The 14318-nt window shown below is 47.6% G+C and overlaps 1 protein-coding gene across 2 annotated transcripts in view; it reads right to left on the bottom strand.

The window, feature by feature from the left end:
- PLCB4 (phospholipase C beta 4) overlaps nucleotides 1–14318 on the bottom strand; it is a 407328-nt gene that overhangs the window by 203327 nt on the left and 189683 nt on the right. For both annotated transcript variants that reach the window (XM_039530679.1, XM_039530678.1), the window contains one exon: nucleotides 7335–7404. The gene's annotated coding sequence lies outside the window, so the exon portion shown is untranslated. The remainder of the gene's footprint in view (nucleotides 1–7334; nucleotides 7405–14318) is intronic.

The following is a 14318-nucleotide window of genomic DNA, read 5'->3' as shown; positions in this document are numbered from 1 at the left end:
AAAAATAGACTAAAGGTCATTAACTTTTTTTTTTTGGCAAGCTGCCTAGCAGACTTATGTTTCTATAATGAAAATATATTTACACACACACACACACACCATATGCATGTGAATTAATCTGCCTTCTTAAGGACAAGTTTAAAAACGATTATACATTAAAAATTAGATCTCTCTGACATTTGTATGGATGCAAATTGTATGTAATATTGAATAAACCTCCATCGTTGAATTTTATTCAGGGCTGTTATGAATTTCTATTGATAATTAGCATAAAATTGACAATTCTTTCACAAAGAAGCAAAGAAAAGAAAAGAAAAGGGCAGATATTTTTAATAACTTACAGAGATGTAGTATGCACTCTTGTTGTAGTCATGTTGGTCCCAGGATATTAAAAAGACAAGGTGGGTGAAGTAATACCTTTTACTGCACCAACTTCTGTTGGTGAGAGACACAAGCTATCAAGCTTACCCAGAGCTCTTCTGCAGATCTAGTAATACAAGTGTAGTGTTTACTTTAGCTGCACTGATTCATTTGTTTTTAGCAGCACAGAGAGGTACACAAAGAAATATAGGACCCAATTCTCCAAAACACACACACTCACTTTCAACTAGCACTTCTCAGGATCGGGCCCTTAATTACTCAGGGCCACTCCTACTCATGCTCACTTGTACAAATCATCCCACTGAAGCCAGTTTACTTAGCTCATAAGCATTTTAGGCTGGAACCATATTTTGTTCTGCTTGTACTGTGCCTACCACAGTGAGGTCCTGCTCCATGACTGGGGCTCCTAGGGGTTACTATAATGTAGTAAAATAATTATTATTCATGTCACCAAGGTTTATAGAATCAAGGCCCTATGCGTATGTAAGACTTTGTTTGCTAACAATATTCAGGGCATGCTGCGAGACTCACCTTGTCTTCCTCACCGCTAAGGAGCTGGTTGGTAGACAGATCTGAGTGGCTGCCATATGTGACTTTGATGTGGGGGTTAATTAACTTGCTATTTTTATGATGCCACTGGGCTATATGAATTGATCTGACTGATGGGTCCACTTGTTTATGAGTGTATTGTTTTGGGTAAGAGTGTGAGTGTGAGAAGAGAGATCACACAGAAACTCAGGTGAGACAAAACAGATGGAATGGGAAAGGTAGCCTGAAGAGCACTGAAAGAAACCTTGGAAATGTTTTTGGGTTGGAGACGGAGGCTGAAAAAAACTGCTCTTGGTGCTGTGAGCTAAAGAAGCTGTTTCCTGCTATTTGATTCTTTCTGTGTTCAGAGACACATAGGGTGACCAGATAGCAAGTGTGAAAAATCGGGACACGGCGAAGGAGGTAACAGGTGCCTATATAAGACAAAGCCCCAAATATCGGGACATCAGGTCACCCTAGAGACACAGGACTTCGTACAGTCTTTGTAAATAAGCAAAACTGCATCAAATAAATACCTGAATACCACCAATTTCTACCGCCAGCTAGGATACCCACAGGGTCCCAAACGTGGACTAGCCGCAGGGTCAAAAAGGGGAAACAATAACATACGTTAGCTAATTATCAGTACTGATCCAGAGTCTGTCCTCAGATACACGTGTAAACACACTGATGTCAGAGGAACTGCATGTGTGTATCCATGGGCAGCACTTAGCCCACTGTCCCGCTTTCTACCTATACGCTTTTTTTTCCCAAAAGTGTTCATTATTTTTATGATAGCCTCATGAATCCAAGCCATGGGAACACACTGTCTCTAACACTTGTCAAGAGTACAAAAACCTGCAGCCAGAAGTGACTTGGTACATTAGATTAGCGCTACAGAAATCAGCTGCCTCATGAGGCTTTCTTCAAACTCTGCAAGTTTGGCCCACTTTAAACCACCTTTCCTTCCTTTCCTGTGGCTGTTACCTCTGGCTGTAAGAAATTGGGATTCAGCAGACGCCTTGGTAATTCCGTAATTGCTGGAAGGAGCAAGACATTGGTTCCTTCTCCCTCTAGAGACTTTTGTAAAGTACTTAGCTGTCCCCGGCTCTGCAACCAGAATCCCAATCACTGCTTGAAGCTGAGTATATCAAGGTCTGGGGGGAAGGAAGGAACACAGAAAGACAGACACTACGTTACCAGGTAGCATCTCCCAACCACCATCTTAAGAAAATGGCACACCTGTTTTTGCTTTAGAACAATGAACCACGCCACATTAGAGCAAAAAAAAAAAAAAAAGGGGGGGGGGGAGAAGAAGAGAAAAATCTTCCAAACCTCTGACTATTTATAAAAGAGACACAAGGTCCTAGCCTCAAGTTAAGGAAAGAAAAATTTCACAGTAAGGTGATAAATTCAGTCTTCCTAAGCAAAGGCACTGGCTGTATCAACATTGTGACAGCTCTTGGTAGGCAATCCATGCTGTAACACTGATAATGTATCACAGCGTCGTTCATTCATTGCCTTCAATTTACAGTGTGGCAGTTAACAAGCAAAAGAGCATCAGACATAAAACAGCTGAAATTAAACCTTTTAAACAAACTAAGCAATAAACCCTATGCGAAGGCTTCCTGTAATAACATCAACCTTAAATATCTGTCACTGCTTCTAATATTTTCACGGACCTAATTATTCTGCTAAACAGGTGTCAGCCGTGATGCAGTGTTGTGTATTTGATTACTAGTTACTAGTCCCCCACTGCAAGGATTTCAGAGTAGCAGCCGTGTTAGTCTGTATTCACAAAAAGAACAGGAGTACTTGTGTCACCTGTGACAAAGTTCCTCCTCTACCTTGGTGGGTCCTGCGCTTATTGGCAGATTTGCTCACCTCAGTGATCTTCTCCACAGTCTGGGTCAACTTCTCCTGTGTCTGATCAGGAGTTGGGAGGTTTGGGGGGGAACCCGGGCCCACCCTCTACTCCAGGTTCCAGCCCAGGGCCCTGTGGACTGCAGCTGTCTATAGTGCCTCCTGTAACAGCTGCATGACAGCTACACCTCCCTGGGCTACTTCCCCATGGCCTCCTCCAAACACCTTCTTTATCTTCACCACAGGACCTTCCTCCTGGTGTCTGATAACGCTTGTACTCCTCAGTCCTCCAGAAAAACACCCTCTCACTCTCAGCTCCTTGTGCCTCTTGCTCCCAGCTCCTCACACGCACTTCCTCTCCTCTGGCTCCCCGCTCCCTGACTGCAGTGAGCTCCTTTTTAAACCCAGCTGCCCTGATTAGCCTGCCTTGATTGGCTGCAGGTGTTCTAATCAGCCTGTCTGCCTTAATTGGTTCTAGCAGGTTCCTAGTTACTCTAGTGCAGCCCCTGCTCTGGTCACTCAGGGAACAGAAAACTACTCATCCAGTGACCAGTATACTTGCCCTCTACCAGACTCCTCTACCCCACTGGCCTGGGTCTGTCACACACCTTAGAGACTAACAAATTTATTTGAGCATAAGCTTTCGTGGGCTACAGCCCATTTGTTCAGATGCATAGAATGGAACATATAGTAAGGAGATATATATACATACAGAACATGAAAAGGTGGAAGTAGCCATATCAACTCTAAGAGCAAGGAGTGAGTCTCCTTGGCAGGTTTTTACACTTTGAAGGTGCTGCTGTCAGTGACAAAAGCCTATCTCAACACAGGGGATGTTCAAACGAGGTGTCACGTTAAGAAACTGGAGAGTGTAAAAATGTCAAAACCAGCTACTTCCTCCTCAGTAATGGTTATTCCAAGATTGCTTACACAGTCTATTAAATTTGGTCCTCCTGGGTCCCAAAACATTGTTAAAGGGATAGCACCAGATTCAGACACACCTTCCATTTCTATTTCTTAGAAATAGTTTCTAGTTTAAAAAATTAGTCAAACAGAATCACTTTTGATAATATGAATTTTAAATAATTAGGCCCAAATTCTGATCTAAGAACCACCCACACAAGCCAGTAATAACAAGCAGCATATATCTACCTATGCACCTAAAAAAATGCTCCAGAAAGCATAATATCTGCCTAGTTTTCTTCTTCAACAGTAATCTTACTTCTGACTCCTTTTTTCCTCCTTGCTGTGACTTGCCTATTTCAACACTATTTAGAACTCCATAGAGAATGGCAGTTTGTTCTTTATATCTCCCAGCTTTTCTGAGCTTCTGCAATTTGTTTGCAAACCTTAGCATAGGTTATTGCGCATCTACCTAGTCTCTTCTGATGGGGAGGCGATGTCAAAATTGGAGATATTCACTAAAGTCCTATCTTTGAAGGTGATAGTGTTAGAAGAATTATTCAAATAATTAAAGGTTTTCAATCTCTAAGAGATTATGTAGATAAATCTAGTCTATTCAACTGCTATATAGTTATGGCCTTCAGAGGAAAAAGAGAAAAAACAGAAATATTTACTAGATGTGGGAGGAAAAAACCCACTTCTTTTGATTTCCAAATAGTCACAGAGTAAAATTTTCAAAACTTCCTACATGACTGAAATTGAAAGTCAGTGAGATTTAAATTCACTTAGGTACTTCTGAAAGTGTTAGTCACAGAGCTGTGGATCCACATGAAAACCAAATAACTCAGGCAGTAGCAGAAGTAGGTACTGGAAAAGGAACAAAAATTGTAAGTGGATATTAATTAGTGCAATATGGTTTAGTGGGGGGAAGAGAGAGGAGGGGTAGTGATTAGAAGAGAACACTGGTCATTTGGATACTTGTAATTTTTCCTAGTTCTATCATGTGGACTTGATGTCTGATCTTGAACATGTCTAGTTAGATTGCAGGCTCCCCAGGGCAAGGATCGTGAATTCCTATTTGTTCATATAGCAGGCGTGCACTGTGGGTGTTAATGAAAGCAAATAATTAATAATAATAAAGGACTAATATGACAGATGCTATTGATTGTCACTTGTGTAGGAGAAACTGCAACCCACTGCTACCGATTATGCTCTAACATTGCCATTTGAAATACTGAAATCAACATTTAATAATTGTCATTTATTAGAAACTCATCAAAATGCAAAGTCCCACCAGATTCAAAATGTTAGAATATTACAATACACAGAAATGCAGCACAATCACATTGCAAAACGTAAGTGCCACTAAGAATGTGAATGCCAGTGTATACATTTTGCCTTGAAAGGCAACCAACATGTTTTTTCTTATTACCCCCACTTTCTTCCCCATTATTCTGGCATTCCTGGGTATCCATGCATTTTTCTAACCTTCAGAATGCTATAGCAAAATTATCAGTCACCTACAATGCCAATGATTCTGAGAGGTAATCTGGATGGACAGGCTGGAGTGGTGCGTTTTCTACTCAGTAAAGATGAAGAATGCACATGGGTATTCAGCAAGCAATACTGCCCATCTCATCTGCTCTCTGTCATTTAAACAAGAACATCCCTGGATTCCAGTGAAGTTCACTGCTCCACTAGAGCCTCATTCATTGCTATTCACCTGGTTTCTGGAAGGGGTGTATTTCATCAGATCCTACCTGAATTCAAAGAAAGACTTTGGCTGCTGTTCCACAGTGGCTGGGCCATTGCTGGCTACTTTATCTCTTGGAAGTAATTCATCCATTCACAACTTCTGTGAGAATAACGGGGTTTGTTGCACCCAAAGCACTGCAGTCCCAGCTGTATTTCCAGGAAAGGGATATATTTCTTCAACCCTTCCTATCCCTGATTTAAGTGCAGAGTATCACTTGCACTGTTTGGAGGGCATGGGTGGAAAAGAGGAGGAGACAGGCAATACGGTGGGTTGGTATTTTCTGGTAGATTCATTGTTCGGGATGTGAAATGAGAGGGATTTGGTACTAGGATACTTGTGTGGCCAACTATTTCGTGGGTGTGGGAAAGGGGTCTTATTCCATTGGCTTCCCTCCTTCAACGCCTCTTTTCCAGAGCTTTCAGCTTCGTCTGGAGTCTCCAGCAAAATACGGGTGGCAGAAAGCCATATTTAGGACCATCGTCACCACCACGACAGGAGTCATAGATTTGTTGGACTGGTTCAGAGTCAGCGGAGGTGGGTCCATTCAGACCAGGGTTCTGATGGGACTAATCATTCCATTCTAGAATGTTTAGGCAGAGTGGGCATCTCCTGGGGGCAAGAGTGTCTGCGTGTTAGGGCAGTGGTGGTGATTACCGAGGCTCTTCCTAATTTTACTAGATTAATCAGGACCAAACTAGACAATTTCATGAGTGGGTTGGGTTTATAGGGCACCTGGCCACTCAGCATGTGGAGAGAGATCCCGGTTTGGTTTGGGAACCACCAGGAAAGGTGGCTGATTCTTTTTTAATATCCTAGATTTCTTCTCTCTCTGGCTAGGGACACTTAGAGGTAATAAATGGGATTTACACTTTGTCCTGGGAGTCTTTTCCTGGGCAGGCAGCTGTTCCCCTGCAATAGATACTGGAAGGTGACTGAGCAGGTTGAGTAATGCTGCTATGAGATAAGGTCACAGCAGACCAAAGAGATCTGTCTGGGTGCTTGAAATCTCTGGCTCCTGTTGCGACAGGCATAGAGAGACCAGGCAATTAGAGCTCTTCCAGACACAGGCCAAGTAGTCAACATTTATTAGTCCCCATGATGTTCACTGTGGGGTCACCGGTTCATAAAGTCACAACCACCCTTTTAACTACGGATTTTGTTTGTCTCAGCCAGAACTGGATGGATGATTTGGCTGGGCCTTTGTTAGCTCAGCTTTCACAAGGCAGGTACTCAGGTCAGTATGAACCGAGAGAAAGCTGGAGAGGTGCCCTAGCTGTGTTGCATTCCTATTTATTGAGGGGTAGTGCCCTGCCTTTGTTATGGCAGTTTGCAATGAGAACGCTTTTCGCTCCTCAATGGTTCCACAGGCAGCACTGGTGCCCAGCATGATTTTCCATCTGCTTCATAATGAAATCTCTCTCTCCGAGGTGGTCATCCACACCATCCCGACCTTCTGACTACTGCCATGAGATTTCCTCAGGTCTGGCCGGGGCAGCTACTCTAACTTCTGCTGCTGCAGAATGCAGTTGCCCACCAGTTCATCGGCGTCGACCATGGGGACTAGAGAATATCTGCAATGGCTACCTGTTCACTTCCCAGTGCAATTCAAGCTATTGGCATTGTTTTATAAAGCTCTGTATGATGAGAGTCCTGACTACCTGGAAACTGCCTCTGTCTCAATTCACTGATCCTTTCTCATTCAGTTCTGCATTAAATCTGCATGCAATACAATCTACAAATACATAGTCACCAATACATGATGATTATTCCAGAAGAAAAAGGTGATATGTCAAACCATAAGCTTAAACTTCTCTATAAAACAAAAAGCAAAACAAAAGCCATTAACTTTATATTTGCAACTGCTAGTCAGTTATCACTGCTAGCCTACAAGCTGGTAACTTACCAAAGTAGCTCTTGATTGGCTGGTTAAACAGCTGGACGGATTAGACAGATGTGCTGGGAAAGTCTTCCTTCTGTGAAATAATAAAACAGATCAATGAGGCTGGTGCCATCTACTGAAATCTCCTACTGAAAAAACATCTCTTTGAAAGTCCAGAAATGTATGGTATCAAGAGAAACATTTAAAAACAAGCTTTGGTTATGCATTTGTTAAATCATGGGAAAGTATTAGCTATATGTCTCTTAATGGAAAAGAGACAAAACACAACTGATAGCGTTAGAAGCTAGGGATCACACACACCATTTCCCACTACATTGTGCCAGGATAGATTTCAACATTAGTAAAAGCAGCAAAGAGTCTTGTGGCACCTTATAGACTAACAGATGTTTGGGAGCATGAGCTTTCGTGGGTGAATACCCACTTTGTCGGATGCATCCGACGAAGTGGGTATTCACCCACGAAAGCTCATGCTCCCAAACGTCTGTTAGTCTATAAGGTGCCACAAGACTCTTTTTGCTGCTTTTACAGATCCAGACTAACACGACTACCCCTCTGATACTTAACATTAGTAAAGCATCTTAAATAATTAATAAAGATCAGAAAGCAGCACTTGAATAACACTGCCATATTTGTAGTCTCTCCAGAATAAATGTGAGCTGACTTTAATTGTAGGAATTTGCCTCATCACAACGGTGCTGAGAATTTCCCCCCATAAAAGAAAACTAACTTTTCCTATGGAAAGGGACTGTACAATAATTAGCAAGTCTGACCATGCCAATAAACAGTTCCTCAATCAGGGACCTAACAACCCTTCGGTAACAGATGCTGGCATCACTGGCACCCACATCTGACTGCATCTGCCCAGGCTCTAGAGGCAGCAAAATCAGCCTCTTGAGAATTTGGGGCACTGAAAGAAAGATCTAGCAATATACACTGATTGTAAGGAGGAGTAAAGTGGGGGGAAATCTTGGGAAATCTTTTCCAGGGCTTTGGAGTGGAGCCCGGAGCTGGAACAGCTCTGGAGCAGTGGAGCTGCAGGTTTTTGCCCGGAGCTGGAGCACAGCTCCAAAGCCCTGATCTTTTCCTCATCCCCTGGAAAACAAAAACTAAGCTCCAACTTTTCAGTAGAAAAAACTGCAATCACCTTTCCCCCTCCCCCCAGCTTTCTGGGAAGGTAGACAATATAAATGATAATTTTTGAAGAGTTATTATCAAAACATAAAAGACATATATATATAATGCCCCAGGACATAAGCACATTTTTAACAATACTTCTAAATAATTCACTTTAACAATGAGTGATATGGCGGCCTAGCCATGCCCATGTGGTGCTAATTGCAATTGGATGCCCAGATAAACCAAGAGGCTGTTTTGTGGCCAGCAAATGGGAATTGTGGCCCTTGGTGCGTGCATGCTTGTGGTTAACTACATCATCATAAATTAAAACTGTGTTATTGATTTGACCAACCATGGTGGACCACTAGTATCAGGCATCTGCCTGCTGCAGTGCAACTTAATTTATTTGTCTTCCTTTTGTAAAATAAGCATCTACAAAACTTCACTAATGTATATAACAGTATGCTGAAGGCTGCTGATTGTAATACACATGCCAGTACTGAAGTAATGGTTTGTGATCATGGAACTATTTTTAGGCCTTACAAACTACTACTGTACATACTAATTATTTGCTAATTGGTAGAAATGTATGGCTATTTGTAAATTTCACTATTATGCATTTAAGCATTTAATATCTGATATGGATTATTTATATATATATTTAGCCTTTTTAAAGTCTATATAGTAGGAATTGTGCAAAAAAGTGTTAATGGTATCGTTCAATTAAAAAAAAAGACGGTTACTCGCCATTGTAACTGTTGTTCTTCGAGATGTGTTGCTCCTATCCATTCCAAGTAGGTGTGCGCGCGCCGCGTGCACGTTCGTCGGAAGACTTTTTACCCTAGCAGCACTCGGTGGGTCGGCTGGGCGCCCCCTGGAGTGGCACCGTTATAGCGCCGAATATATACCTCAGCCGACCCACCCGCTCCTCAGTTCCTTCTTGCCGGCTACTCCGACAGTGGGGAAGGAGGGCGGGTCTGGAATGGATAGGAGCTACACATCTCAAAGAACAACAGTTACAACGGTGAGTAACCGTCTTTTCTTCTTCGAGTGATTGCTCCTATGCATTCCAAGTAGGTGATTCCCAAGCCTTACCTAGGCGGTGGGGTCGGAGTGAGACGTCACGGAGTGTAAGACCGCTGAGCCAAAGGCAGCATCGTCTCTAGATTGTTGAACCAAGGCGTAATGCGCCGCAAAGGTATGGATGGAAGACCAGGTAGCGGCCCTACAGATTTCTTGAATGGGCACATGGGCCAGGAAGGCAGCCGAGGAGGCTTGAGCCTGAGTGGAATGGGCAGTCAGATGTCCAGTGGGAACCTGCTCCAAGTCATAGTATGCCCGGATACAAGACGTCACCCAAGAAGCAATTCGTTGGGAGGAGACGGGCATACCCTTCATGCGGTCAGCGACAGCCACAAAGAGCTGAGGAGACCGTCGGAAGGGCTTAGTTCTCTCAATATAAAATGCGAGAGCCCTGTGGAGGTCCAAGCTGTGCAGTTGATGCTCCCGATGCGACAAGTGTGGTTTCGGGAAGAAAACAGGGAGGAAAACGTCCTGATTGAAGTGGAATGCAGACACCACTTTCGGGAGAAAGGCTGGGTGCGGTCGGAGCTGTACCTTGTCCTTATGGAAGACCGTGTACGGAGGATCTGCAGTGAATGCGTGAAGCTCTGAAACTCGTCTGGCCGATGTAATGGCGACGAGGAAGGCCGTCTTCCAGGAGAGGTACAGCAACGAGCATGTGGCCAAAGGCTCAAAGGGATGACGCGTAAGCCAAGCTAGCACCAGGTTCAAGTCCCAAGTAGGGGCAGGTCTCCTGACCTGAGGATACAGACGTTCCAAGCCCCTACGAAATCTGGACACCATATGGTGAGAGAAGACCGTAGAGCCTGCGTCTCCGGGATGGAAGGCGGAAATGGCAGCAATATGCACTTTAATGGACGAGACCGACAGGTTCTGCTCCTTAAGGGACCATAAGTAGTCCAGGATAATGGGAATGGGCACCTGATCCGGGAGGAAATCCCGCTGAGAGCACCAACAAGAGAAGCGCTTCCACTTGGCGAGATATGTTGTTCGCGTAGAAGGCTTTCTACTCCCCAATAGGACCTGCTGTACAGCGTCCGAACAGCGCAACTCCGACTCGTTTAGCCAGAGAGCAGCCATACTGTCAGATGGAGGGACTGTAGGTCCGGGTGGTGAAGTCTGCCGAAGTCCTGGGATATGAGGTCTGGATAGAGCGGCAAGGGTATCGGATCTGCCACTGAGAGGTCGAGCAACTGCGTGTACCAATGTTGCCTCGGCCACGCCGGAGCAATTAGGATCAACCGAGCCCTGTCTCTGCGGAGCTTGAGGAGGACTCGGTGGACGAGTGGGAACGGAGCAAAGGCATAAAGGAGGCGATCGTTCCACGGAAGCAGGAACGCATCCGAGAGGGAGCCCGGGGAGCGACCCTGCAGGGAGCAGAACTGCTGGCACTTCCGGTTCTGACGGGAGGTGAAAAGGTCTATGAGGGGAAACCCCCACTTTTGGAAGACCGAATAGAGGACGTCCGGGCGGATGGACCACTCGTGAGTGAGGAAGGATCTGCTCAATTGGTCCGCCAAGGTGTTCCGGACTCCAGGGAGAAAGGATGCTACCGGGTCTATTGAGTGGGCTATGCAAAAGTACCAAAGCAGAATCGCCTCCCGACAGAGGGGGGAGGATCGCGTTCCCCCTTGCTTGTTGATATAATACATGGCCGTTGTGTTGTCCATGAAAACCGAGACACAACGACCCTGTAGCTGATCCTGGAACGCCTGACATGCCAGGCGGACTGCCCTCAACTCCCGAACGTTTATGTGCAGCGCCAACTCCTGGGGAGACCAAAGGGCCTGAGTACGAAGTCGCCCCAGATGTGCGCCCCAACCTAGGGACGACGCATCCGTTGTTAAGGACACCGAGGGTTGCGGCGGATGGAATGGGAGGCCTGAGCACACCAGGGGCTGCGACCTCCACCAATTGAGGGAGGTGAGGACACTCGGTGGAATGGTGAGTATCATGTCTATGGCGTCTCTGCCTGGACGGTACGTCGAGGCGAGCCAAGTTTGAAGGGGCCTCATGCGCAGCCTGGCGTGCTTTGTCACGAACGTGCATGCTGCCAGGTGGCCGAGGAGGCGGAGGCAAGAGCGCGCCGAGGTTGTCGGAAAGTCCTGTAGCGTCTGAATGAGAGAGACAATTGAGTGAAAGCGAGGCAAGGGCAGACTGGCTGTTGCGAGAGTGGAGTCTAGCAATGCCCCGATGAACTCTATTCTCTGCGTAGGTACTAGGGTGGATTTTCCTACGTTGAGCAAGAGTCCTAGACGGGCGAACATCTCCTTGATGATGACCACTGCCGTAGTCACTTGCGCGGCCGTGGTTCCTCAAATTAGCCAATCGTCGAGGTATGGGAAGACATGAATTCGGCGGCGGCGGAGGAAGGCTGCAACTACTGCCATGCACTTTGTAAACACCCGCGGGGCCGTGGAGAGGCCGAAGGGGAGGACTGTAAACTGAAAGTGCTGGCGGCCCACCACAAACCGCAAATACCGTCTGTGCAGTGGGTATATAGAAATATGGAAATATGCGTCTTTCATGTCGAGAGCCGCGTACCAATCTCCGGGATCCAGGGAAGGGATGATGGTCCCCAGGGATACCATGCGAAACTTGAACTTTTTCAGGTACTTGTTCAGGCCTCGCAGGTCCAGGATCGGTTGGAGACCCCCTTTTGCCCTGGGGATTAGAAAGTAACGGGAATAAAACCCCTTGCCCCTTGAGCCCTCTGGTACCTCCTCTATAGCTCCGATGGTGCGGAGCTGGCGTACCTCCTGCAAGAGGAGTTGCTCGTGAGAGGGGTCCCTGAAGAGGGACGAGGAAGGGGGGTGGGAGGGTGGGGTTGAAAGAAACTGAAGGTGGTATCCCAGTTCCACCGTGCGAAGGACCCAACGATCGGAAGTGATGCAGGACCACGCAGGGAGGAAAAAGGAAAGACGGTTGTAAAACAAAAATGGGTCCTCGGAGGTCATTGGTACGCTGCTCTCAGGCGCACCGTCAAAAGTTTGGTTTCGGGCCCGCGGGTGGTTTAGAGGAGCCGGAATTGTTGTTGCCCCCTTGAGGTCCGGACTGTCGTCTGCATGTATAGCGACTTCGACGCCTCGCAAAGTCCTGCCTCGGTCTTGGTGGGGGGTAAGGACGCTGAGGCGGAGGGCGGAAGGGCCGCCTTTGAGTCTGGGGGGTATGCATCCCGAGGGAACGCATAATCACCCGATTGTCTTTCAGACTTTGAAGCCTGGAATCCGTCTTTTCAGAAAATAGGCCCTTGCCATCGAATGGTAGGTCCTGAAGCGTATACTGGAGCTCAGGTGGCAGGCCCGACGCCTGAAGCCACGAAATACGTCGCGTCGCTATACCGGATGCGACCGTACGAGCAGCCGAGTCTGCAGCGTCCAGCGAGGCCTGGAGCGAGGTACGGGCCACCTTTTTGCCTTCCTCCGACAATGCTGAAAACTCTTGTCTGGAGTCCTGAGGCAGGAGCTCAGAGAACCTGCTCACTGACTGCCAGGTGTTATAATTGTACCTGCTTAGCAGGGCCTGCTGCTTCGCTACTCGCAGTTGGAGGCCCCCTGCAGAATAGACCTTGCGGCCCAAGAGGTCCATACGTCTGGCGTCCCTAGATTTCGGTGCGGGGGCCTGCTGACCATGGCGCTCCCTGTCATTAACCGATTGCATGACCAATGAGGAGGGTGCACATACAAGTACTCGTAGCCCTGGGAGGGCACCATGTATTTGCGCTCAACTCTTCTGGCGGTCAGTTGGATAGACGCCGGGGATTGCCAGATGGTGTCTGCTCTGGCCTGGATTGTGCGAATAAAGGGGAGCGCCACACGAGTGGGGGCCTCCGCTGTCAAAATATCAACGACCGGGTCCTCCGCCTCTGGGACTTCCTCGGCGGGCAAGTTGATATTTTGTGCAACATGCCGGAGGAGGTCCTGAAGCGAACGAAGGTCGATCGGAGGCGGACCAGATGCGGATGTGCCAGCCATTGCCTCATCCGGGGAAGAAGAAGAGGAAAGGCCCGGAACAAATGGCTCCTGAAGCGGCTCCTGGTCCTGGGCAACATCTGGAGTCGGAGAGGCTTGGACCTCCGGAACCGGCGCCGAAACATCTTCAGTATCAGTCACTGGAGGCCTGCTAATCGTCGCCTCTGGTATGCAATGCTCTGCAGCCACCGGGTGAGGTGGTACTGTGGGCTCGCCTTGGGCCTGATGGTACGCCCAAGGCGTCCAGAAGGGCCACTGCTGCGGTGCGTGGTCCGAGGCGTGATGTCTCTGGGAACCCCTGCTATTATTGTCTGAGTCCCCATAATAGGCAGAGCCGGCATGCGACGAGGCCGAGGCGTGCCTGGACGGCCATGGCAGAGCCATGCTTGAATAGGGCGGGTCTGAGTAGGCAGAGCGGCCCTGCGCTGTACGTCGCAGCGGACAGCGGTGCCGGGAGTCATAGCGGTACCACGACGGAGATCGGGACCTACTACCAGCGCGGTGCCGGGAGGTCGACCGATGCCTAGAGTCCCTGCGTCTCGACCTGCTACGGGAGACACGGTGCCGGGAGTACCGGGATGGAGAGCGGGACCGGGATCGGTGCCGTGAATAGGACCGGTGCCTTGATGGGTAGCGGTACCGGGACTGGGAACGGTGCCGTGACCGTGATCGGCAGCCGGATCTCGATCGTCCATGGGAGCGCGACCCGGAGCATCGGCGCTCAACGGTGCCCTGCAAGGGGTGCCTCATCATGGCTGGCTTGCCTAGAGACCGAGGGGCCCGCACCGGCAGTGCCGGGGGCTGAGGCGATCCTGTG

Source organism: Mauremys reevesii, linkage group 3, assembly GCF_016161935.1.
Source record: "Mauremys reevesii isolate NIE-2019 linkage group 3, ASM1616193v1, whole genome shotgun sequence".
Taxonomy (NCBI): domain Eukaryota; kingdom Metazoa; phylum Chordata; order Testudines; family Geoemydidae; genus Mauremys; species Mauremys reevesii.
Note: the sequence above shows the minus strand (reverse complement) of the source record. Positions and strands in the feature narration are given on the sequence as shown.